Consider the following 26,956-nt stretch of genomic DNA (forward strand, 5'->3'; position numbering starts at 1 on the left):
TAACATTTTGCTCTTGAAACATGTTTGAGGTGATCATATTCCTTCTCTGCGTGAATGGAGCACTACCACAATCCTGCTGAAAGATTCTAAGGGACAGAGAGGCAGTACCAACTGCTTACAAAACAACCGAATCATCGCTGATTTTTGTAGGCGATGTTCCGATTTAGAGCAGCTTCTACAAAGCGCTAACATAATTGCTCATTGTAATAGAAATATTGCTCAGAAGTGATATAAAATCTTGAGTATAGTATTGTTGGCGTGAAGGAAAACAGCACTACCTTTCATGCATCTATACTGCATGAATTGGTTGCAATAACGTAAACGAGTGATCATAGACTTGTTTAATTACTCGTTTACATTATTGCAGTGTGGATGCACTGCCTACTTTGTTGTATACCAAAAAGCGCAATTAAACTCTTACTGCTGAAGTATTTTTTGCCTGGTTCCACCCTATGTCAATCCGATGTGGAATTCGGTTTTGAATTTGCACTATTTTCCATATATATGTTTTGCGCCACACTCTGGAACAGGGTATTATAAGACAGTGCATATGTTTGCATTACCTAGAAAGAGACTTGATAATAAAAGTAATAGTGCTCAGGGTCGTCCCCTGAGTTGATCTTGCCATGACCGTCTATCTGTGAACACATTTTTGTGATCAAAATCTATGTCACAGTTTTAGTCCAATCGACTTAAAATTTAGCACAAGTATGTTATGTCTTTTGGGCCAGAATAGAACCGTATTGAGTTCAGAAGATATCGGTTCAGATTTAGGTATTCTTTTGCTACACTCAAAAAAGGTTAACTTGGATCCAAAGATTTTGACCTTCCCTTAAGAATTTTGGTATTGATTCCGAGCCAAAGATACAGCGTCTTTAAAATAAAGAATTTTTTAGCGACCTATCTGGCTTTAAATCTAGGATCAATAAGATTAAAATTAGGATACAGATCTCGTTTATTGAAATTGCATTCTCTTTTCGCGGTTTATTAATAAAGGTACATGGACGAAAAAGACAGTTTTTCATATGTTTGGGTGTAAAAATTATATGTTTGGAACTCAAATTTTTTAACACAATATTTTTAAGTGCAAGCATGTAATGTTCATAAGCTAGCATAACATGTTTAGGACATATATTTTAATATGTTAGAACATATTTTGTTTGGGACATAAAATGTTTGCAAATATAATATGCTTAGATGCAAACATATATTAATTTAGAAATAGCCTATAAACATATATGTGTTTAGAAAGAGCGACCTAGCAAGTATGCTGCAAGTAAAATAATGGAAGTAACCAATTGGCGCCTTAAAAATATATCCACACAAAGAAAATTTTATTAATTTTTTTTCACCAGTGTATGCCTTGAGGTGAAACATAATATGTTTGAACAATACAAACAATATCTTGTTTGGATCAATCCTGAAAATATATATGCTTGAAGCAAAATGTGTTTGGGGTATATGTTACAGAAGCGATTTTTTTGAGGATGTAGTCACGTAAAAACAAATGCCAGTTTAAAAACCCAAATAATAACGGATACTTCCAAGTAAAAAATGTTTTCTTAATTCCAAAAAAACTTTAAACCAAAGAGGCTAAATCCTCAAAATAAGTCTTAGCCTATATTTGAAGCGTTTTTATCTTATATCTAAAGTTTCAATATTTCAGTTAATTTAAGGACAATTTCTTTAAATCAAAAATGTGTTTCTTTACTTTAAGGAAACTTAGCCTTAGTTCAAAGACATGTGACTTTAACGGGGGGACGTAAATTTACAAAATTTGTGTCCTAAATTTAATTTAAAAAATTTTTGAAGCAAAGATTATAAACTTTATCTTGATTAAAATTTCATTATTTTAAAGAAAGTTGTCCTTAGGTTAGGTTAGGTTAAAGTGGCAGCCCGATTAAGATTCAGGCTCACTTAGACTATTCAGTCCATTGTGATACCACATTAACTAAAAGTACCTATTGCATATGGGCACTTCTAGTTTTAACCGCTGAACCTTCTTGATTATTTTTCTTTGTTGAACCAACCAGATTGTTCCAAAAACATTAGCAGACTGCTTAAGTTAACGTTTTCCAGATCCGCCAGTAATCTGAAGCTATATGCTCCTAAAAGTTTCTTGCGCTTTACACAAAATGCAGGACACTCACACAAGAGGTGTTTAATTGATTCTTTTTCCTCCGCATCATGACAGCTCATACAATAGTCATTATACTTCGCGCCAATAGTTTTTGCAAAATCTCCTATCAGGCAGCGACCCGTTATAGCAGATATCAGGAGTGATATCTGACGTCTCGAGAACATTAGCATATCTAGTGTGCGGTTTAAGTTGAAATGGGGCCATATTTGCTTGGTGTCGTTACAACCCTTGCAATTCTCCCATCGAACATTTGCCATCATAACAGCCTTCTCACGCAGCATGAGCTTGCAGGTAGCTAGGGGCATACCAACAAATTCCAGTTCCCCTGGAATATGTAAGGTAGTCCCTAGCCTTGCCAACTCATCCGCTTCGCAGTTCCCCGGTATGTTCCTATGGCCAGGCACCCATATTAGGTGAATATTGTACTGCTCAGCCATCTCATTGAGAGATTTGCGGCAGTCGATGGCCGTTTTCGAGTTGAGGAACACAGAGTCCAAGGATTTTATTGCAGGTTGACTGTCTGAGTATATATTAATGCCCACATTTTTTGGAACATTACTTCTCAGCCAATTCGCCACCTCTCTTATTGCTAATATTTCAGCCTGAAAAACACTACAGTGATTAGGTAATCTTTTCGCTATTCGAAGTTCCAGGTCATTAGAATATACTCCGAACCCCACTTGTCCATCCAATTTGGAGCCATCAGTATAGAAATCTATATATCTTTTATTCCCCGGGGTCTGTGTACACCACGCCTCACTGTTGGGAATTAGAGTTTCAAACTTTTTGTCGAAAAGTGGTTTTGCCAGGGTATAATCCACTACCTTAGGTACATCTGGCATTATTTTGAGGACCGAACTATGACCGTACATTTTTTCCGACCACAGCGATAGCTCACGCAACCGCACAGCCGTTGTTGCAGCTGACTGTTTGGCCAAAATGTCTAAAGGCAATAGATGTAGCATGACATTAAGGGAGTCTGTTCCTGTCTTACTAAATGCGCCTGAGATACATAAGCTCGCCATACGCTGAACTTTATCTAAAGAAGTCGGTTTCTGAAGTGCCGGCCACCAGACTACAACACCATATAGCATTATAGGTCTAACTACTGCCGTGTATAGCCAATGCACAATTTTTGGTTTTAGTCCCCACTTTTTCCCTATTGCCTTTTTGCACGAGTACAAAGCTACCGTGGCTTTTCTCGCCCTCTCTTCAATATTAAGCCTAAAATTCAGCTTCCTGTCCAAAATAACGCCAAGGTATTTTGCACACTCACCAAAGGGAATTTCAGTACCCCCTAAGGAAATGGGCCTAACCGTGGGAGTTTTGCGATCTTTGCAGTACATGACTAGTTCTGTCTTTGCTGGATTTACACCAAGACCATTATCTTTCGCCCATTTCTCAGTCATCCGGAGAGCTCTCTGTATAATATCTCTGATTGTGGATGGGAATTTTCCCCTGACTGCTAGCGCCACATCATCTGCGTATGCCACCACTTTTATTCTTTCTTTTTCTAGGGAAACCAGAAGGTTGTTTATAGCAACATTCCAAAGAAGAGGTGATAGAACTCCTCCTTGGGGAGTGCCTCTGTTCACATATCTTTGTACGTTTGCTTGCCCTAGTGTGGCTGAAATACGTCTCTTTATTAGAAGTTCGTCTAACAGCCTAAGTATACCTGGATCAACATTCAGAGTTGTCAGTCCATTTAATATCGAGCTCGGATGGACATTATTGAACGCCCCTTCGATGTCAAGAAACGCCACGATTGTGTATTCTTTGACAGATAGTGAGCTTTCAATAAAGCTGACTAGTTCATGCAATGCGGTCTCAGTAGACCTGCCCTTCGAGTATGCATGCTGTCGTTTCGAGAGCAAACTTGAATCCACGCTAGTTCTAAGATACATGTCTATCATCCTCTCCAGGGTCTTAAGTAGGAATGAGGATAAGCTGATTGGTCGGAAATCCTTCGCACTCGAGTGATAGGCTTTTCCTGCTTTAGGTATGAAGACGACTTTTGTTTCCCTCCACTTTTCAGGAATATATGCTAAGTTTACACATCGTTTATATATCACCATCAACCAGGGGATAATTCTTTCAGCCACTGCCTGTAACTCCGCCGGAGTAATTCCATCAGGTCCGGGGGATTTGAATGGTCCAAAGCTATTTAAAGCCCATTTTATTCTAGATTCCGACACAATTTCCTCGATAGGAAATGATCGCTGAGCCTCTGTTACACCGCCGGAACATGGTTCAACCGTCTGATTTCCAGGGAAGTGTGTGTCCAAAAGTACCTCCAACGTCTCCTCACTGGAGGTTGTCCAATTTCCCTCCGATGTTTTAATGAAACCTGGAGCGGTGTTAGTGGATGCTAGTACCTTCCGTAGTCTGGAAGCCTCTGACGTATTCTCAATACTGCTACAGTAATCATCCCAAGAGTTTTGTTGAGACCTTCTCAGTTCTCGTTTATATTCTCTCAGATTCATCTTGTAAGTGTCCCAATCCTCCGGAGCTCTTGTGGACTTTGCTTTGTTAAAGAGCTTCCTGCAGGATTTCCTCATATTACTTAACTCCGTAGTCCACCATGGCGGCCGATTTTTTCCCCTTGGCTTTCCTCTAGGGCAAGCAGCTTTCAGTGAAATGTTGAAGGCCTTAGTAATCCGCTCCACTGCGTGTTCGATATCTTGCACAGTGCTCATATTTGTCTCCGGCATTTCCGGTATCATCGAATTGAACGATTCCCTATACCTATTCCAATCAGCTTTCCTAACATTTGGCGGAAATATGGTCTTTGAAGTACGAACAGCTAATCTGAAACTGATGTAGCGATGATCTGAGAAGCTATGTTCCCTCAAAACTTGCCACTCAGATATCTTATCATTCAGTTCCGGAGAGGTCAACGTTACGTCCAAAACCTCTTGTCTGTTCCTGGTGACGAAGGTTGGTGCATCTCCCTTATTGCAAACTACCAGGTTAGTACGCAAAATAAACTCTATTAGCGACTCTCCCCTTGCATTAGTATCACTACTCCCCCAAATACTATGATGTGCATTTGCATCGCATCCCATAATGAGTTTTGTCTTTGTTTTTAGTGACTCCTCAACTAAGGTCTTAACGGCACAGGGTGGCATCTCCCTATCATGTCCCATGTAGACCGAAGACACCCAATAGTTGCATGTGGATATCTCTAGACTGGCTACGACAGTGTCTGCATTGCTCAATGAAGGAAGCAGAAACAAGTTTAGTTCGTTTTTAGCAATTATACATGCTCGATTTATATCGTTACCGGTATTATTCAAAAGTTTGAAACCCGGAGTGCTTAATTCACAGATCTTGTTTTTATATAAGTATGGTTCTTGAATAAGAACTATATCTATGTCTCCTTTCATCAGAAGAACTTTTAAGGCAGCAGAAGCGGCCTTACAATGGTGAAGATTTATCTGGAGGAACCGTAGAACCATCCAAATTTTCAACCACCGTCACATCAGCCGCTTCAATTGAGTCATCAAGGGCTTCCTCTTCACAGATCTCGGTGACTCTCGCAACAATCCGCGGTTCAGCTTTGGTGAGGCTTGAGCCTGTAGAAACTTCTCGCATATGATTTTCGCCATAGTCTGCAGGTTTTATGTCTCCTTCGGCTTCGCTAGGAGATTTTTTCACTGCTGACTCTACCGGAGGCTTGTCCCTTTCGGAATCCTTTGGCTGATCGTTTTTGTATACTTTCATATGGATATCATGAAAGCCATAACTTACGCGTCCTTGGGTCTGGGCTAGATGTGGCAGCGACTCTATGTTTAATATAAACACCGCATGTCGTCTTGGTCCATCCACCTCATCCAAACGACCAACCTTCCAATCGGCGGTTGGAAGATCTGGGTTACATTCTTTTAGTCTCTCTCTATTATTGACTCAGGATCAGGAGGGTTTGCCGGTATCCATGCATGTGCTCTAGGTTTAGCCGGTATGTCTTTTTTATCGACTAACTCCAAAGCGGCTCCTTCCCAAACTTCACCAATTAGCATCAATGCAGCTTTAAAGCAATCCATAGACCTCTGGTCTGCAAAAGCTATTAACTTATAACGTCCTTGATACCATCCAGCATCTTGCCGTCGAGGACTTGGTCCGGGAAACTTTTTTCGCACCTCTGAGTAGACACCAGACATCGCGTTCTCAATTTCCCCCCATTTTTGCCTTGGAATCATACCGTCCAATGCTCCTTTATTTATAATAGCCATCACAAGGCTGTCTTTTGCAACTGAGGCAAACGATCTTTGATCCCGTTTAGAGGATGGCAGCTCATCCGGTGATCGTTCCCTTTTTCCAGCTTCAAGAATTCCTTGAGCCCATTTTAAGGAATCGCTTTGCTTAGCCGACAACGTGCTTGGGTCGACTGATCCTAATTTCTTTAGGATAAACAAAGCATTTCTTCGTTCTTTGAATCTCTTTCGAGAGGGATTGCCTCCTTTTGATGTCGTCACCTTAGAAAAGGTTCGACTTGACAAAGTGTCACCGCCAGTCGACCCGTCTACAGGTCGACTAATTGGGCCTGACTCTTGGTCGCTGCCCAAATTTATAACTTCAGTCGTTACCCGTCCACTGGGCCCTGAAGTTAGCAACCCAGTGGATGACTTTGAATTTCGCTGCATGGTGGTTTATTATTTCCACCACACGTGAAATTCGTAATAAGTACTTATTACGATGAAATACTCCGCTATTAGAAAACACGTCCGTTCAGTTCGACGGTTGATATATATATAAAGTTGTCCTTAATATTTTGTAAATTTCGCATCCTAAAATTTAGGTTGCGTAATCTTTAATACCACGTAAATATTTTTTTTTTTCAGTGTATAAAGCAAAATCTTCCATATATATCTTTCACCCATATGCACTTATATGACCCCAGAAGCCAGAGTTTTACTTTGATCAAAATTTGAACAGGGAGTAGAATTAACATTCTTACCGTGTATGCAAAATTTTATTGAAATCGGTTCAGATTTAGATATATCTCCCATGTATAGCTTTAGCCCGATTTACACTCACATGACTACAGAGGCCAAAGTTTTACTACACTGAAAAAAATATTGTTGTGAGGTCAAAAATTTCATGTCTTTAAAATACGAATGCAAATTTTGCTTAGCATAGAAGACGCATTTCTTTAATATAAAGTTTTTTTCCTTTTCCAAAAGTCGATCAACTTTTTAATGAAGTCGTATTGTCCTTATAATTAAGTGATTTGACTTCAAAATGGGTATCATAACATGAAAGAAAAAATGTTTGGGCTAAGGTCAACTTGACTTTAATAATTCAGAAAAATTCTTTAAATTTAATGAAATTGTCTTTAAGTTTGTTGTCTTTTTGCTAAAAATCGTTCAAAAATCGGACATGTTTTTCAACACTTTATTTTAATGACGTTTTTTACTTGAAACATTCCATTATTTCTACTGGAAGTCGAGTCCGAATTTGGAAAATAAAGTTGTCGTTAACTCATTTTGAAAGGACTTTGATAGAATATGAAGAAAAAAGCTGAAAAACGAAAAATTGAAATTTGCTTCCTAGAGTCAAGTACACAAACCTCAAATTTAAAAGAGAATTGTGTCTTAAAAGTATCCTTACTTGAATTCTCTGCTTCTTTGGCTCGGAATCAATACCAAAATTGTTAAAGTAAAGACAAAATCTTTGGAACCGGGTATACTTTTTTTATCAGTGTACGATTTACTTTTTTTGTACAAGAAGTGGAATTTCTAACTGTGCTTTCCAAATCTGATTGAAATCGGTTCAGATTTAGATATAGTTCCCATATATATTTTTCGCCCGATTTAAACACAAACGACCACAGAGAGGCCATATTTTTACTCCGATTTACTTCAAATCTTGCGCAGGGAGTAGAATTAACATCGTTACTAACATATGCATGCAAATCACTTCAGGTTTACATATCGCTCCCATTTATATGTTTTTCCAATTTGGGCAAACATGTCCAAACATGTCCTTGTAAAATCGCCTCTACTATATCGAAAATTTGTAAAACTAATTAAAATTTTTCTATACATTTAATATGTTATTGACCCAGAGATTTTGCAGAAGTCTAAAAATTGTTGTCCACATCGGTTCAGATTTAAGGATTTTTGAAGGATTTGAGATGGTATCGAAAACTATCTATTAAGTGGTGCAGGGTATAATACAGACGGCGACTTTAGACTTTTCTTACTTGTTTAAATTATGGAAAAGGCCAATTATCCATTTTTGATCTGTAATTTAACGATTAACTCGTAGCGACCGAAATGATTAGGACTTGACGTCTTCAATCAATCATTCGATCATTGAAAATTAAAATAGTCGTACTCAACTTAAAACAAAAAAAAAAAAAAAAACGGTTGTTTGTTATATTTCCACAATTGAAAGTTGCATATCCTGGTCGTAGTCCCGCAATCCTTCGTAAGAGTAAAAAAAAAAACTATTGACCCGTTCTCTATGCAATATCACAAATAGTGAACCAGTTTTTGCTAGTATTTAATTCTAATAAGTTTTCTTTCTTTCTGTGTATTCTTCTGTATAGATCCATTTGCCTTTATGTATATCTAAGAAGCTATTATATAGCTCAAATTATATTTGATTGTAATTTGAGGTATTTTGTTTTATAGGTATGTGCTGCTTTTAGCCATTCTACGAGTCATTACCTTGAATTTTCTTCCTTATTATGGTTTAGCCTCACAAAATCTCACATTGCCTCAATTATTTGAAATTTTAGCCTAGTTTTTGAAAACCGTCTAATCATTGTGACATCCATTCATCTTAACTTGGTTAAACCAAAGGTGCCAAACCTCTTTGACAATGTTCGACAATGGCCAAATGGCTCTTTGAGGCGAATCACAACAATATCCTTTTTTACTTTTGTTTATTCGTTTGATGCCATTTTCAATGGGACGCATTACATAAACACACACACACACACATACTCCAACCAGACACAAACAAACACTAACACAATGACTGGCAACAAATCTAGGAGTAATGTGAAATGAGCCATTCCGCAAACCATGTCCCAAATAACAACGACAATGATGACGCCAACTTAGCCATCTATGTTATTTTTTGCCATTTTCATTTCCATTTGCTTCTTTACCTCATTGCCTGGCAAATGTTGCCACTGCTTGGTGTCGTTGGCTGTCTCCTCGTCCTCAGGATTCTCTCTCTCTTTGTAATCTCGTCTTGTAGGACAAATATGGTTTAGTAGCTTCTGGGTTATTACTACACAATGCCATGGCATTTGGCCCCTTTTGCCTCTGTTAACTGCTGCTGCTGCTGTTGTTTGTGAGCTTGGCATTTTGTGTTATTTGCCAGTCACTTTGCCTCACGAAATATCTGCATTCCTCTGGTGGATGGATACACTCGCATGTGAACTTCCACTGTTAGTTCAACTGAATGTAATAATTATTGTACTTATTGTAAGCTCACTGGCACAATGGCTTGTGTTAGAGAACAATTTTTCTGAAAAAAAAAGAAAATATTTTTATAGGTGATAGATGAGGAAATGCTAGATTGATAAATTAACTAAAATATAAAATCTTTGATTTAAATATAAGAAGAGATTCAAGTATAGGCAAATACTTATTTTGAGGATATTACATATCGGCTTCAAAGTTTTTTTTTATCTGTGGAAATTAAGAAAAGATTTTTCACTTCGAAATATATGCTACAGTTTGAATTTTTAAATCACCCTTTCTTTTGACCATGATTACCCAGCAAAAAAAATTGGAAGTTGTTCCACAAACATTTCTTTTAAAGCCCATCCCAGAATCCCCCATCGAGTTTTTTCAACTTCCGATGAAGTCCTTTTGGACAAGTGCACAAACACTTCTTCTAAAGCCCATCGTGGGATCCCCTAAAAATTGTTTTCCACTTCCGATGCAGTCCTTTTGGACAAGTGCACAAACACTTCTTCTAAAGCACATCTGGGGATCCCCCAATGATTTCTTTCTACTTGCGATGCAGTCCTTGTGGACAAGTATTAGAAAGAAAGCAATCAGGCTATTTTAAGTGCAAATTTTGTACAATTAAATTTAAAAAAAAATAGAACACTAATAAAAAAAATAGAAATTAATAAAAAAAGTATAAAAATAATAATAATAAAAAAAAATAAATTTAATCCCCGCTGGGATTTGAACCTGTGCCGTTTGACCTTTTCGCTTCCATGGAAGTTCTTTTGAGAAGGTTTTGCAAATTACGAGAATTTTTAATTTTTTGTTGATTTTTAATGGAAAAAAATATATTTATACGAAAATATATGCCGAAAATAAAAAATAAAAACGATGCATGACATAAAAAAATATTTTTTTAGAAAAATATTTGATAAAAAATTGCCGCTGGTGAGATTTGAACCTGCGTTTCTTATTTTTTCGTTCATACTAATAAAGAACATCTCGAGAAGCAATTAGAATGTTATACCTTGGTGTCGTATTACGATCATATCACAAACATTTGAATTGACCTTTCGACGCGTTACGTTCAATGGCGTTTGCGGCTGAGTATGCTAAGGCGTTCTGTTATGGTGCCAGCAAACTCAGGTTCAATCCCTGGTCGGAGCGAACAAATTTTTCAAATTGTATAAATTAGATAATAGGAAAATAATTGTGTAATAAAACATATGGATGGATGAAAAGAAAGTGAAATTGGTTGAAAAAAATTTTTTTTTCGCTTTTTTAATTTCTTCATGCAAATTAACTTCCAGGGCACAACTTCTAAAGCAATGCAAAGGATCCAAAAAGGGAGTACTTCCGTCCTATGACAAGCCCATGTAAAATTCATTGGAGATGATCCAAGTTTGCTCTACTTCCGGATCACAGATTGGGGATCCAAACTACTTTTTGGAAGCTCTTTTTTTGCTGGGTAGGTTTATTAATAAATCGCAACCAGAGAATGAAAATTTAATAAATGAGATCTAACAGGTTGGCTGATAAGTCACCGGTCTAACAAAGAAAAACACATTTTTTTGTCAAAATTCGTTTTTATTATTCAACATAGTTCCCTTCAAGAGCGATGTAACGATTATAACGACCTTCCAATTTTTTGATACCATTTTGGTAGTACTCCTTCGGTTTTGCCTCAAAATAGGCCTCAGTTTCGGCGATCACCTCTTCATTGCAGCCAAATTTTTTCCCTGCGAGCATCCTTTTGAGGTCTGAGAACAAGAAAAAGTCGCTAGAGCCAGATCTGCACTGAAAAAAAGCATACCCGTTTCCAAAGATTTTGTCTTTACTTTAAAAAATTTGGTATTGATTCCGAGCCAAAGAAGCTGAGAATACAAGTAAGGATACTTTTAAGACACAATTCTCTTTTAAAATCGGGTTTTGTGTACTTGCTTCTAGGAAGCAAATTTTAATTTTTCGCTTTTTCAGCTTTTTTTCTTCATATGCTATCAAAGTCCTTTCAAAACAAGTTAACGACGACTTTATTTTCTAAATTAAGACTCGACTTCTAGTAGAAATTATGCTGTGTTTCAAGTACAAAACGTATTTAAAATAAAGTGTTGAAAAACATGTCCTATATTTGAACGATTTTTTGCTTTGTAGTCAAGATGCAAAAAGACAACAAATTTAAAGACAATTTCATTAAATTTAAAGATTTTTTCTAAATTATTAAAGTCAAGTTGACCTTAACCCAAACATTTTTTCTTTCATGTTATGATATCCATTTTTCACTCAAAAACTCTTAATTATAAGGACAATACGACTTCATTGAAAAGTTTATCGACCTTTGGTCAAGGAAAAAAACTTTATACTAGAGAAATGCGTCTTCTATGCTAAGCAAAATTTGCATTCGTATTTTAAAGACATGCAATCTTTGACCTCACGACAATATTTTTTCAGTGTGGAGAATATGGTGGGTGGGGAAGCAATTCGAAGCCCAATTCATGAATTTCTGTCATTGTTCTCAATGACTTGTAGCACGGTGCGTTGTCTTAGTGGAACAACACTTTTTTCTTCTTCATATGGGACCGTTTTGCCGCGATTTCGACCTTCAAACGCTCCAATAACGCCATATAATAGTCACTGTTGATGGTTTTTCCCTTCTCAAAATAATCGATAAAAATTATTCCATGCGCATCCCAAAAAACAGAGGCCATTACTTTACCAGTGGACTTTTGAGTCTTTCCACGCTTCGGAGACGGTTCACCGGTCGCTGTCCACTCAGCTGACTGTCGATTGGACTCAGGAGTGTAGTGATGGAGCCATGTTTCATCCATTGTGACATATCGACGGAAAAACTCGGGTGTATTACGAGTTAACAGCTGCAAACCCCGCTCAGAATCATCAACACGTTGTTGTTTTTGGTCAAATGTGAGCTCGCGCGGCACCCATTTTGCACAGAGCTTCCGCATATCCAAATATTGAAATGACCAACACATTCCTATGATATCTTTAAGGCCTCTGCTATCTCGATCAACTTGATTTTACGGTCATTCAAAATCATTTTGTGGATTTTTTTGATGTTTTCGTCGGTAACCACCTCTTTCGGGCGTCCACTGCATTCACCGTCCTCCGTGCTCATTTCACCACGCTTGAACTTCGCATACGAATCAATTAATGTTGATTTCCCTGGGACAGGGTCCGGAAACTCATTATAAAGCCAAGTTTTTGCTTCCACCGTATTTTTCCCCTTCAGAAAACAGTATTTTATCAAAACACGAAATTCCTTTTTTTCCATTTTTTTCGCAGTAACAAAAGTTGCTTCACAAAAGACGCTCTGTCTCACAAACGTCAAATTTTGACTCGAATTATTTGAAGGATGGTACTATATAAAAATAATATGCATTTAATAGTAGCGACGCCATCTATGTGTCAGACCGGGAACTTATCAGCCAACCTGTTATACCCTCAATAAATGAAATCGGAGGCCGATAAAAACTAAATCCTATACACGTTTTTGTGAGTCTAATATACCAGTATATTTACAATTTCAGACAAATCGGATAAAAACTACGGTTTCTAGAAACCCAAGGTCTTAAATCGGGGGATAGTCACCGTTTTCGGCACACCTCTTTATGGTCCTAAAATACTTCTAGATTTAAAAATTCAGGCAAATTGAATAAAAACTACTGTTTCTAGAACCCCAAACAATAAAATCATTTCTTGCACATTTATTTATAGTCCGAAAATACCTCCAGATTTTCAATTTCAGGCAAATTGGACAACAACTACGGTTTCGACAAGCCCAAACATAAAATCGGGAGATCGGTCGATATGGGGGCTATACTAAAACATTAACCGATACTCACCAAATTCGGCGCTTCTCTTTATGGTCCTAAACTAATTCTAGATTTCAAATTTCATGCATATTGGATAAAAACTACAGTTGCTATAAGCCCAAGAAGTAAAATCGGATGATCGGTCTATATGGGGGCTTTACCAAAACATGGACCGATACTCACAATTTTTGACACACCTCTTTATGGTTCTAAAATACCTCTAGATTCCCAATTTCAAATTGGATAAAAACTACAGATTGTAGAAGCCCACGAAGTAAAATCGGGAGATCAATCTATATGGGGGCTATACCAAAACATGAACCGATACTTATCATTTTTGACACACCCCTCAATGGTCCTAAAATACCTTTAGATTTCAAAATTTAAGCCAAATTGGATAAAAACTACGGTTTCTACATCACATCACATTGGACTGAATAGTCTAAGTGAGCCTGAATCTTAATCGGGCTGCCACTTTAACCTAACCTAACGGTTTCTACAAGCCCAAGACCCCAAATCGGGAGGTCGGTTTATATGGGGACTATATCAAAACCTGGACCGATATAGCCCATCTTCAAACGTGACCTGCCTGCAAACAAAAGACGAGTTTGTGCAAAATTTCAGCTCGATTGCTTCATTATTGAGGACTGTAGCATGATTACAACAGACAGGCGGACTTGGTTATTATTTCTTCCTGACCAAGAATATATGTTTTATATAGCCGGAAACCGATATTGCGATGTGTTACAAACGGAATGACAAAGTTAATATACCCCCATCTTATGGTGGATGGTATAACATGTTTATACCCTGCGCCACACTGTGGAACAGGGTATTATAAGTTAGTGCATATGTTTGTAACACCAAGAAGGAGACGAGATAGACACATGGTGTCTTGGGTAATAATGCTCAGGGTGGGTCCCTGAGTCGATATAACCATGTCCGTCTGTCCGTCCGTCCGTCCGTCTGTCTGTGAACACATTTTTGTGATCAAAGTCTAGGTCGCAATTTAAGTCCAATCGCCTTCAAATTTGGCACATGTTCCTAATTTGGGTCAGAATAGAACCCTATTGATTTTGGAAGAAATCGGTTCAGATTTAGATATAGCTCCCATATATATCTTTCGCCCGATATGCACTAATATGGACCCAGCAGCCAGAGTTTTATACCGATTTGCTTGAAATTTTGTACAAACATAACACTTAGTCTTATAGTCAAGTGTGCAAAATTTGATTGAAATCGGTTCAGATTTAGATATAGCTTCCATATATATCTTTCGTCCGATATGGACTTGTATGGCCCCAGAAGCCAGATTTTTGGCCGAATTTGGTTGAAATTTTGCACTAGGAGTACAATTAGTAGTATAGTCAAGTGTGCAAAACTTGATTGAAATCGGTTCAGATTTAGATATAGCTCCCATATATATCTTTCGCCCGATATGGACTAATATGGTCCTAAAAGCCAGAGTTTTGGCCCAATTTGATTGAAATTTTGCACAGGTAGTAGATTTAGCATTGTAGCTATGCGTGCCAAATTTGGTTGAAATCGATTCAGATTTAGATATAGCTCCCATATATATCTTTCGCCCCATATGCACTTATATGGACCCAGAAGCCAGAGTTTTATCCCGATTAGCTTGAAATTTTGCACAAGGAGTACAATTGGTAGTGTAGTCATGTGTGTCAAATTTGATTGAAATCGGTTCAGATTTAGATATAGCTTCCATATATATTTTTCGCCCGATATGAACTTATATGGCCGCAGGAGCCAGAGTTTTGGCCCAATTTGGTTGAAATTTTGCACTAGGAGTACAATTAATAATATAGTCATGTGTGCCAAATTTGATTGAAATCGGTTCAAATTTAGATATATCTCCCATATATATCATTCGCCCGATTTACACTCATATGACCACAGTGGCCAATCTATTACTCCGATTTAGTTGAAATTTTGCACATGGAGTAGAAGTAGCATTGTAGCTATGCGTGCAAATTTGGTTGAAATCGGTTCAGATTTAGATATAGCTTCCATATATATGTTTTTCTGATTTCGACAAAAATGGTCAAAATACCAACATTTTCCTTGTAAAATCGCCATTGCTTAGTCGAAAAGTTTTAAAAATGACTCTAATTTTCCTAAAAATCTAATACATATATATCGAGCGATAAATCATAAATAAACTTTTGCGCAGTTTCCTTAAAATTGCTTCAGATTTAAATGTTTCCCATATTTTTATACCCTCCACCATAGGATGGGGGTATATTAACTTTGTCATTCCGTTTGTAACACATCGAAATATTGCTCTAAGACCCCATAAAGTATATATATTCTGGGTCGTGGTGAAATTCTGAGTCGATCTAAGCATGTCCGTCCGTCCGTCCGTCTGTCCGTCTGTCCGTCTGTGGAAATCACGCTAACTTCCGAACGAAACAAGCTATCGACTTGAAACTTGGCACAAGTAGTTGTCATTGATGTAGGTCGGATGGTATTGAAAATCGGCCATATCGGACCACGTTTACGTATAGCCCCCATATAAACCGATCCCCAAATTTGGCTTGGGGAGCCTCCCGGAGCAGCAAAATTCATCCGATCCAGTTGAAATTTGGTACCTGATGTTAGTATACGGTCTCTAACAACCATGCACAAATTGGTCCATATCGGTCCATAATTATATATAGCCCCCATATAAACCGATCCCCAGATTTGACCTCCGGAGCCTCTTGGAGGGGCAAAATTCATCCGATCCTGTTGAAATTTGGTACCTGATGTTAGTATACGGCCTCTAACAACCATGCAAAAATTGGTCCATATCGGTTCATAATTATATATAGGTCCCATATAAACCGATCCCCAGATTTGACCTCAGGAGCCTCTTGGAGGAGCGAAATTCATCCGATCCAGTTGAAATTTGGTACATGGTGTTAGTATATGGTATCTAACAACCATGCAAAAATTGGTCCATATCGGTCCATAATTATATATAGCAAAATTCATCCGATGCGGTTGAAATTTGGTACATTTTGTCAATATATGGCCTCTAACAGCCATGTAAAAATTGGTCAATATCGGTCTTTAGTTATATATAGCCGATGACTTATTATACAAAAATTGGTCCATATCGCCAAAAATAATCTACCAAAACTTTATTTCCATAGAAAATTTTCTCAAATTTTATTACTATAGAAAGTTGTGTCAAAATTTCATTTCTATAGAAAGTTTTGTCAAAGGTTTATTTCTATAGAAATGTTTGTCAAAATTTTATTTCCATAGAAAGTTTTGTCAAAATTTTATTTTTATAGAAAATTTTGTAAAAAAATTATTTCTGTAGAAAATTTTGTCAACATTTTATTTCTATACAAAATTTTGTCAAGTTTTCATTTCTATAGAAAATTTTGTCAAACTATATTATATACGTATTTAATCGGCCTTTTTTTGTTAAATATATACTCCGTATGGGCTAACTTACAATTTAGAAGACAGTGTTAAAAGTTTTACGATACCTTGCCATCGGCAAGTGTTATCGCAACCCAAGTAATTCGATTGTGGATGACAGCCTTTAGTAGAAGTTCCTACGCAATCCATGGTGGAGGGTACATAAGATTCGGCCTGGCCGAACTTACGGCCGTATATACTTGTTTTTACTAAAATTGTGTTCCACCCTAGTGCATTAGCCAACTTAAATTTTGAGTCTATAGATTTTGTAAAAGTCTATCAAATTCTGTCCAAATCGAGTGATATTTAAATGTATGTATTTGGGATAAACCTTTAAATATAGCACCAAACACATTTGACGGATGTCATATGGTATCGAAAATTTAGATCTACAAAGTGGTGCAGGGTATAATATAGTCGGCCCCGCCCGACTTTAGACTTTCCTTACTTGTTTTAATATAATTTTAAATTTAGTTTAAATTTAGGAGTTCTAATTCACCGGATGGTCCGTCTTTCCATTTCAGATTGTACTTTTAAGTTGTTTTAGTCACTTTCTTTATAAAATTTAAATTAATTTAATTTAATTCCCTTGTTTTCATGAAATTTGTATGAGAAAATTTCTTATTTCACAAATAGATCATATTTGTCTGCTCTAATTCATTACCAGATTCTGCACATCGTTGCTGTCTTGGAACTTCAAACAAAAATGACCAATAAATTTAGCACAGGGTCCCTTCGGGATATACTGCGATCCCGTAAAATATGATGCATATCTGTCCAGATTTATTTTTTGTGTACGCTCACACCTTCTTAAACTGTCATTATTCTGTGACAAGATAAAATTCCTAAATGTGTCAAGTACCACCGGGCCAATCCATTAGGTGGTATTGGTTTGTATACTCGGTTCTATCCGACTTCTAAATCTATTTGGTTTGTTTATAGTTCCAATCCATTGTGCGTTTTGTTGCTCCTTTTACTGACATATCGCCCCCAATGACATCCCTTCAACTGTAGTTAAATTTATCGATTTTCCAATTTCCTTTAGGGGAAATACTGAATGATGAGAAGAAAAAACTTTGCTTGTGGTGCAGCGCAGACACAGTAGAGAAAGTATTTGCAAACATTTTTCCATTTTCCCATATTTCACATAAATCGTATCGATTCACCATACATATCGAGTAAATATTTGCATGCTTAAAAATAAAATTGTTTAATGCAATATTAGTAAGTACATAATGACTAAGATTTCCCATTAAATGAAAAAAAAAAAAACATGAGCAAAATAAAATTGCAAAACAAGCATTTGCGCGAATTATTAAAATAAGTAAAGAGTAACTATATAACCCGATGGAAATTTTTGATTATATTAAACAATTGATTCGAATATAATTTTGTATTATCATTGGAATAGTGTTTAAAATTTTCAAGTCATGTAATCACAAATCTTCTAACACCATAAACAAAAAAAAAAAAAACTATTTTAGGGGAAAAATTAACTATCTCGTCTGAGGATTGAACTAAATCATGGTGCACAAATCTTTATTAAAAGAACTGAAAACTATGGACATTTTTGATGTTTTAAGTACCATTTACGAAATTCTTTCTTCTCATAAAAGCAAATATGAACTTAAGGTGGGAAACAATTCTGTGACGCAAAATCATTACCATACTAACCACGATGTATTGAATTTTATTATTCTTGAGAATTGTAAAAAAATTTTCTTCAGCTTTAGTTAACATTGAACTTATTTACCAGGGCTGCGGCGTCGAGTCAATTTTGCTCGACTCCAGAATTTTTCATCAGCCTCGACTACGGGTAATATAACTAAATATCATTTTAATAACACTTAATGGTAATTTTATTGTGAGGGTTACCAATAATTATCTTACTTATGTGCGTACAAGAAAATTCATCTTTATTCATCTTTATCACAGCCTTTATTGCTAACTTGTTTTTTTTTTTTGATAAGTTACCCAGGCAAAAATTTGGAAGTTCTTCGAAAGGCACAACTTTAAAAGCACTTCCAGAAGATGCACTCCCAATGATGTTATTTATTTTAACTACCCAGGAAGTTCTTTTAATTCAAATTTTTATAACTTGTTTTTTTTTTTCATACTTTTAATGGATAATTTTAACTTTTTATACCCTCCATCATAGGATGGGGGTATATTAACTTTGTCATTCCGTTTGTAACACATCGAAATATTGCTCTAAGACCCCATAAAGTATATATATTCTGGGTCGTGGTGAAATTCTGAGTCGATCTAAGCATGTCCGTCCGTCCGTCTGTTGAAATCACGCTAACTTCCGAACGAAACAAGCTATCGACTTGAAACTTGGCACAAGTAGTTGTTATCGATGTAGGTCGGATGGTATTGAAAATTGGCCATATCGGTCCACTTTTACGTATAGCCCCCATATAAAGGGACCCTCAGATTTGGCTTGTGGAGCCTCTAACAGAAGCATATTTCATCCGATCCGAAATTTGGTATATGGTGTTGGTATATGGTCGCTAACAACCATGCAAAAATTGGTCCACATCGGTCCATAATTATATATAGCCCCCATATAAACCGGTCCCCAGATTTGGCTTGCGGAGCCTAAAAGAGAAGCAAATTTCATCCGATCCGGCTGAAATTTGGTACATGGTGTTGGTATATGGTCTCTAACAACCATGCAAAAATTGGTCCACATCGGTCCATAATTATATATATCCCCCATATAAACCGATTCCAGGTTTTTGGCTTGCGGAGCCTCAAAGAGAAGAAAATTTCATCCGATCCGGCAGAAATTTGGTACATGATGTTGGTATATGGTCTCTAACAACCATGCAAAAATTGGTCCATATCGGTCCTTAATTATATATAGCCCCCATATAAACCGATCCCCAGATTTGGCTAGTGGAGCCTCTAAGAGAAGCATATTTCATCTGATCCGGCTGAAATTTGGTACATGGTGTTGGTATATGGTCTCTAACAATCATGCAAAAATTGGTCCACATCGGTCCATAATTATATATATCCCCCATATAAACCGATTCCAGGTTTTTGGCTTGCGGAGCCTCAAAGAGAAGCAAATTGCATCCGATCCGGCTGAAATTTGGTACATGATGTTGGTATATGGTCTCTAACAACCATGCAAAAATTGGTCCACATCGGTCCATAATTATATATAGACCCCATATAAACCAATCTCCAGATTTGGCTTGCAAAGCCTCAAAGAGAAGCAAATTGCATTCCATCCGGCTGAAATTTGGTACATGGTATTGGTATATGGTCTCTAACAACCGTGCAAAAATTGGTCCACATCGGTCCATAATTATATATAGCGCCCATATAAACCGATCCCCAGATTTGGGTTGCGGAGCCTCAAAGAGAAGCAAATTTCATCCGATCCGCCTGAAATTTGGTACATAATATTGGTTTATGGTCTCTAACCACCATGCAAAAATTGGTCCACATCGGTTCATAATTATATATAGCCCCCATATAAACCGATCCCCATATTTGGCTTGCGAAGTCTCCAAGAGAAGAAAATTTCATCCAATCCGGTTGTAATTTGGAACATGGTCCATATCGGTCCATAATTATATATAGCCCCCATATAAAACGTTCTCCAGATTTGACCTCCGGAGCCTCTTGGAGGAGCAAAATTCATCCGATCCGGTTCAAATTAGGAACGTGGTGTTAGTATATGGTCGCTAACAACCATACCAAAATTGGTCCATATCGGTTCATAATCATGGTTGCCAGTAGAGCCAAAAATAATCTACCAAAATTTTGTTTCTATAGAAAATTTTGTCAAAATTTTATTTCTAGAGAAAATTTTGTTAAAATTTTATTCGGTTCATAATAAAAGTGTCATCATTGTCAAAATTTTATTTCTATAGAAATATTTGTTCAAATTTTATTCGGTTCATAATCATAGTTGCCACTCGAGCCAAAAATAATCGACCAAGATTTTATTTCTATAGAAAATTTTGTCAAAAGTTTATTTCTATAGAAAATTTTGTTAAAATTTTATTTCTGTAGAAATTTTTGTCAAAATGTTCTTTCTATAGAAAATTTAGTCAACATTTTTAGTTCTATAGAAAATTTTGTGAAAATTTTATTTCTATAGAAAATTTTGTTAAAATTTTATTTCTGTAGAAAATTTTGTCAAAATTGTATGTCTACTTTGTCAAACTGAATTATATACGTATTGGATCGATCTTTTTTGATTTAATATATACCACGTATGGACTTACATACAATTTAGAAGATGGTGTTAGGAGGTTTTAAGATACCTTGCCATCGGCAAGCGTTACCGCAACTTAAGTAATTCGATTGTGGATGGCAGTGTTTAGAAGAAGTTTCTACGCAGGGTACATAGGCTTCGGCCTGGCCGAACTTATGGCCGTATATACTTGTTTTTTGTTTCAAATAGGTTAAAAATAGAGTAAGATTTCATAAAATGGTACAAATCATTTAAATTTTGTCGACAAAAATACTAAATCCAATCTTAAAAAATTGTGCATTTTTGAAAATATTTGAGGTCAAACGTTTCCGATAGGCGTTAGAATCCATTAAAAATTATAAAAAATTATAAAAATTATTTATTTGACTAAATATCACAGAACTTTTTAATTTACATCCAAAACATTGAATTCGGATCACACCTAAAGAAGTGATGCAAATTCAGTGCAACGGCTGTTGAAATGGAGGACTTCCGTCCTATGACAAGCCCATGTTAAATTCATCGCTTCTGCGTCAATTTTGCACCACTTCCGGATCCAAAAAGAACATTTTCATTACTTTTTTGGCGACGCTTTTTTGGCTGGGTACACCCTCAAAAAAAAATCGCTTCTTTAACATATGTTCCAAACATATTTTGCAGGAAGCACATATATTATTGCATACTGTCGAAACATTAATATGTTTGTTTTATGTGAACATATTATATGTTTGGAAGCATTTTGAGCCAAAAATATTATATGCTTGGAAGAATTTTTCCCAAACACGATTGTGCTCATTCCCTAACATACTCGTAATTTTCACTTCCACGAAATTTTATAGTTATTGGCACCTTTTTCTGTAATACAAATAATGTTGAAGAAATTATTCACTTTTATAAATTTTTAAAATTTTACCTTTCGCCTGCACGGAGAATCGAACCGAGGACCATACAGTTTATAAGCCAACACACTATCCACTGGGCTACGTAGCTGTTATAGTCACCAGTAGATAATTATCGTTTTAAGTTACATTTATATAGCATAGTTTGCAGCGCCCACGAGCCCATGCAAACATAACATTATTTAACAGAAATATACATTTGTTTGCCACGTGGAGCAGTGGTTAGCATGTCTGCCTTGCATGCAAAGGGTCGTGGGTTCAACCCCTGCTCCGACCGAACATCTTTTTTTTTTTTTTTTTTTTTATTTACACATTTATATTTATACTATATTAATTTTTTTTAAATGAAACTTCGAAATGTGCGTTATTAAAGATTTATAGTCAGTAACAGTGCTTGATATAAACGAAATTGACTGATTTTTGGATAAAATATTATTTTTTATTGCAAAAATAACAATTTTGTAATAAAAAACTGTTTTTGGACAAAACTTTAAAATTTGGAAGGAATTCAAAAACTAACAAAAGAAGAACGTGGAGTCGAGTATAAACATACATACATAATTTTATAATATAAACATAAATTTATTTAGGAGTGAACAGTTTTTTACTACACAGAAAAAAAAGTGTCTTGTAAATTTAAGGACCATTTTGACTTCCACATAGTTCAACAAATTTACTGTAATATAGTTCATTTTTCGTAACCACAACGAAAATTAACTTAGCTAAAGGAAAACTTATAAAAATTCAGTAAATGTTTTTTAGTTCACTAACTACGAAATGGGAAGGATTTTTCCTTAAATAAATTTCCAACACAGTAGTTAATGCATCGTTGATTCTATTATAAAAATACATGGGCAATATAAAAATCTTACTACGAAATGTAGACAATTTACTAAGAAAAAATTTTGTATGGAAAAAAATTTTTGTAGTAAAAATTAACTTAACGACATTACCGATTCGTATGATGGCTACCTACAGATTATTTCCCTTTTTATTATAAGTTGGAGTGTTTTTCCTCACATTGAAAATTGTAGATAAAGTAGAATAAAAAGTAGTTAATATAATCCTTGCCGGGTGTATATCATTTTTTATAGATTCCTCATAGATTTGGTATATATTTTACCTTAACTTATAGATAGAATTCAAACTAATCAATAAACGTGCTACTGGAAAATGTGAGTGCATCATGTGAGGGAGTTTTTAAGAGACATTTTGTGTATATCTCGTATGATTGTTTGTGTTTGTTATTGCGTCATTTATGCTGTTGTTGGTTGTTTTGATTCTAGAGACAATGGAATGTTCCTTGTGTGTTGTTGGTATCTTTTGTGGTGAGAGTTGTTTTCTTGCAATAGCGAGATCAGAAAGGGATCGTGTGTGTGTGTGGAGTTGTTTTTCTTTACGGAGTTGTTTTTCTTTATGGATATTTGTGTCTTTGAGTTTTATTGTTGCATTCAGTTATGTTGATGCATTTATGAAGTGCACACGTGGTTTTAATTTTGCAAAATTGTACGGTATTGGTGATTATTAATGAAAATACATTTATTTCGAAACATTTTATAAACTGAGAAGTGAATGATGTGATGTTAGAGTAATCAGAAACGCTTTTTATTGATAAAAACAAATAACAGATTAAAGAACTGTATATTTCTGTTAATAGTTTAAAATTAGTGCGGACTTTTAATTGATTTACATAAAAAATATACAACATGAGTGGTAATAGGATGATCTATATTTATTCTACATCTGGATCACAGGTTGGAGATGCAACCATGTTTTTGAATCTATATTTTTTATGTTACATCAATTCCTACAGGTGAGTACTAAGTTCGAGTTTAAACGCTAAAAATAACAAGTATATACGGCCGTAAGTTCGGCCAGGCCGAAGCTTATGTACCCTCCATCATGGATTGCGTAGAAACTTCTTCTAAACACTGCCATCCATAATCGAATTACTTAAGTTGCGGTAACGCTTGCCGATGGCAAGGTATCTTAAAACCTCCTAACACCATCTTCTAAATTGTATGTCCATACGTGGTATATATTAAATCAAAAAAGATCGATCCAATACGTATATAATTCAGTTTGGCAAAGTAGACATAAAATTTTGACAAAATTTTCTACAGAAAGAAAATATTAAAAAATTTTCTATGGAAATAAAATTTTCACAAAATTTTCTATAGAAATAAAAATTTTGACAACATTTTCTATAGAAAGAAAATTTTGACAAAAATTTCTACAGAAATAAAATTTTAACAATATTTTCTATAGAAATAAACTTTTGACAAAATTTTCTATAGAAATAAAATCTTGGTCGATTATTTTTGGCTTGAGTGGCAACTATGATTATGAACCGAATAAAATTTGAACAAAATTTTCTATAGCAATAAAATTTTGACAAAATTTTCTATAGAAATAAAATTTTGACAATGATGAAAATTTTATTATGAACCGAATAAAATTTTAACAAAATTTTCTCTAGAAATAAAATTTTGACATTTTCTATAGAAATAAAATTTGGTAGATTATTTTTGGCTCTAGTGGCAACCATGATTATGAACCGATATGGACCAATTTTTGTGTGATTGGACCAATTTTGGTATGGTTGTTAGCGACCATATACTAACACCACGTTCCTACTTTGAACCGAATCGGATGAATTTTGCTCCTCCAAGAGGCTCCGGAGGTCAAATCTGGAGAACATTTTGTATGGGGGCTATATATATTTATGGACCGATATCGACCATGTTCCAAATTACAACCGGATTGGATGAAATTTGCTTCTCTTGGAGACTTCGAAAGCCAAATCTGGGGATCGGTTTATATGGGGGCTATATATAATTATGAACCGATGTGGACCATTTTTTGCACGGTTGTTAGAGACCATATACCAATATCATGTACCAAATTTCAGGCGGATCGGATAAAATTTGCTTCTCTTTGAGGCTCCGCAACCCAAATCTGGGGATCGGTTTACATGGGCGCTATATATAATTATGGACCGATGTGGACCAATTTTTGCACGGTTGTTAGAGACCATATACCAACATCATGTACCAAATTTCAGCCGGATCGGATGAAAATTGCTTCTCTTAGAGGCTCCGCAAGCCAAAATCTGGGGATCGGTTTATATGGGGGCTATATATAATTATGGAGCAATGAGGACCAATTTTTGCATGATTGTTAGAGACCATATACCAACACCATGTACCAAATTTCAGCCGGATCGGATGAAATATGCTTCTCTTAGAGGCTCCACTAGCCAAATCTGGGGATCGGTTTATATGGGGGCTATATATAATTATGGACCGATGGGAACCAATTTTTGCATGGTTGTTAGAGACCATATACCAACATCATGTACCAAATTTCAGCCGGATCGGATGAAATTTGCTTCTCTTTGAGGCTCCGCAAGCCAAATCTGGGGATCGGTTTATATGGGGGCTATATATAATTATGGACCGATGTGGACCAATTTTTGCATGGTTGTTAGAGACCATATACCAACACCATATACCAAATTTCAGCCGGATCGAATGAAATATGCTTCTTTTAGAGGCTCCACAAGCCAAATCTGAGGGTCCCTTTATATGGGGGCTATACGTAAAAGTGAACCGATATGGCCCATTTTCAATACCATCCGACCTACATCGATAACAACTACTTGTGCCAAGTTTCAAGTCGATAGCTTGTTTCGTTCGGAAGTTAGCGTGATTTCAACAGACGGACGGACGGACGGACGGACGGACGGACGGACGGACGGACGGACATGCTTAGATCGACTCAGAATTTCACCACGACCCAGAATATATATACTTTATGGGGTCTTAGAGCAATATTTCGATGTGTTACAAACGGAATGACAAAGTTAATATACCCCCATCCTATGATGGAGGGTATAAAAATAAATTACTAAGAAAAGTGTAAAATTGTACGTCTTCCGATACAAATTTAAATATAACTTGATGGAGAATAGCCCAAACCAAGTTTTTTATACAGATTATTTTTTTATAATGGATTATTAAAGAAAACGTATCATGAAAATTGCGATTTTAGCCTCTAAACTCGAACTTAATATCCACCTTAAATACTAAATGCTATACTGACAATTGGAAATTATGTCTAATTTTTTTTTCATTTTTTATTTCAAATATATTCTGAGAATAATTTCAAAAACGTCCCATTAGTCCATGGATATGATTTCAATAATGTACCAACTGGATGGATTTTTCAATGTGGTAAGTTTTCTATAAACGGTATTTTGTCCGTTTTTAATAAAACTAAAATTTAAATTTATTAAAAATTATTATTTTCACTTGCAGGTAAACAGGTCTTGTAATGGTATTTTTTTGAATATTCTTACTGTTTAATGCTAATTAAGCTGATATCCTTATTGGCTCTAGGAAACACTCTTGAAAACCGTAAGTTAAAAATCAATATGAACGATAGAATTTGATAATATTTTTCTTATATTTTGTATAACTTTGCAATTTCAGATGCTTATAAGACAAATCCGCCCAACAAAAGTTAGCCAAAATCGATGAAATTGGACAATTCAATATATCTTTCATCTGGATAGAAAGCATGGAAATTTAAATTAATTAGTTTAGTCTTAATAACATAGAATATTACTCTTTTGAAGAAGCAATTACTAACTACCGACAAGTAACTGCATCCAACGTACTAATAAAAATATTTCCTTTATTGTATATCATAAGCCATAGTTTTGTGTAATATAATAATAATTTTTTGAAATAAAATACTGGTGGTTATAGAAAATTGACTTGTTTTGTACGAAAAATTTCTTAGTTGTATACAGGCTTGTTGTACCTTTGATTCCTCAATTTCTCTACTTTTTTGAAAATTATACCGACAAATAGTTTATTTCAAACCAATTTCTTAATACAGGTTTCCCAAAAAATCGTTAATTTTTCCGGATAGCAGGAATATTTTGAATGAGTTTAACTATATTCTTCCCAAAGCATAGTAATAATGAACTAAAATACGATGCAATACATGAACTAATTTAT

At 35.7% G+C, this 26,956-nt stretch overlaps 2 long non-coding RNA genes across 3 annotated transcripts in view; both read left to right on the top strand.

The window, feature by feature from the left end:
* The window catches only part of LOC142230488 (uncharacterized), a 224,281-nt gene that overhangs the window by 129,475 nt on the left and 67,850 nt on the right, over nt 1-26,956 (top strand). The window lies entirely within an intron of this gene.
* On the top strand, nt 26,054-26,596 carry LOC142232441 (uncharacterized). Its single transcript, XR_012721126.1, has 3 exons — nt 26,054-26,164; nt 26,249-26,347; nt 26,423-26,596. It is a non-coding gene; the product is annotated as an uncharacterized LOC142232441 (long non-coding RNA).

The sequence above is a fragment of the Haematobia irritans genome, chromosome 3, assembly GCF_050003625.1.
Source record: "Haematobia irritans isolate KBUSLIRL chromosome 3, ASM5000362v1, whole genome shotgun sequence".
In the NCBI taxonomy this organism is placed as follows: domain Eukaryota; kingdom Metazoa; phylum Arthropoda; class Insecta; order Diptera; family Muscidae; genus Haematobia; species Haematobia irritans.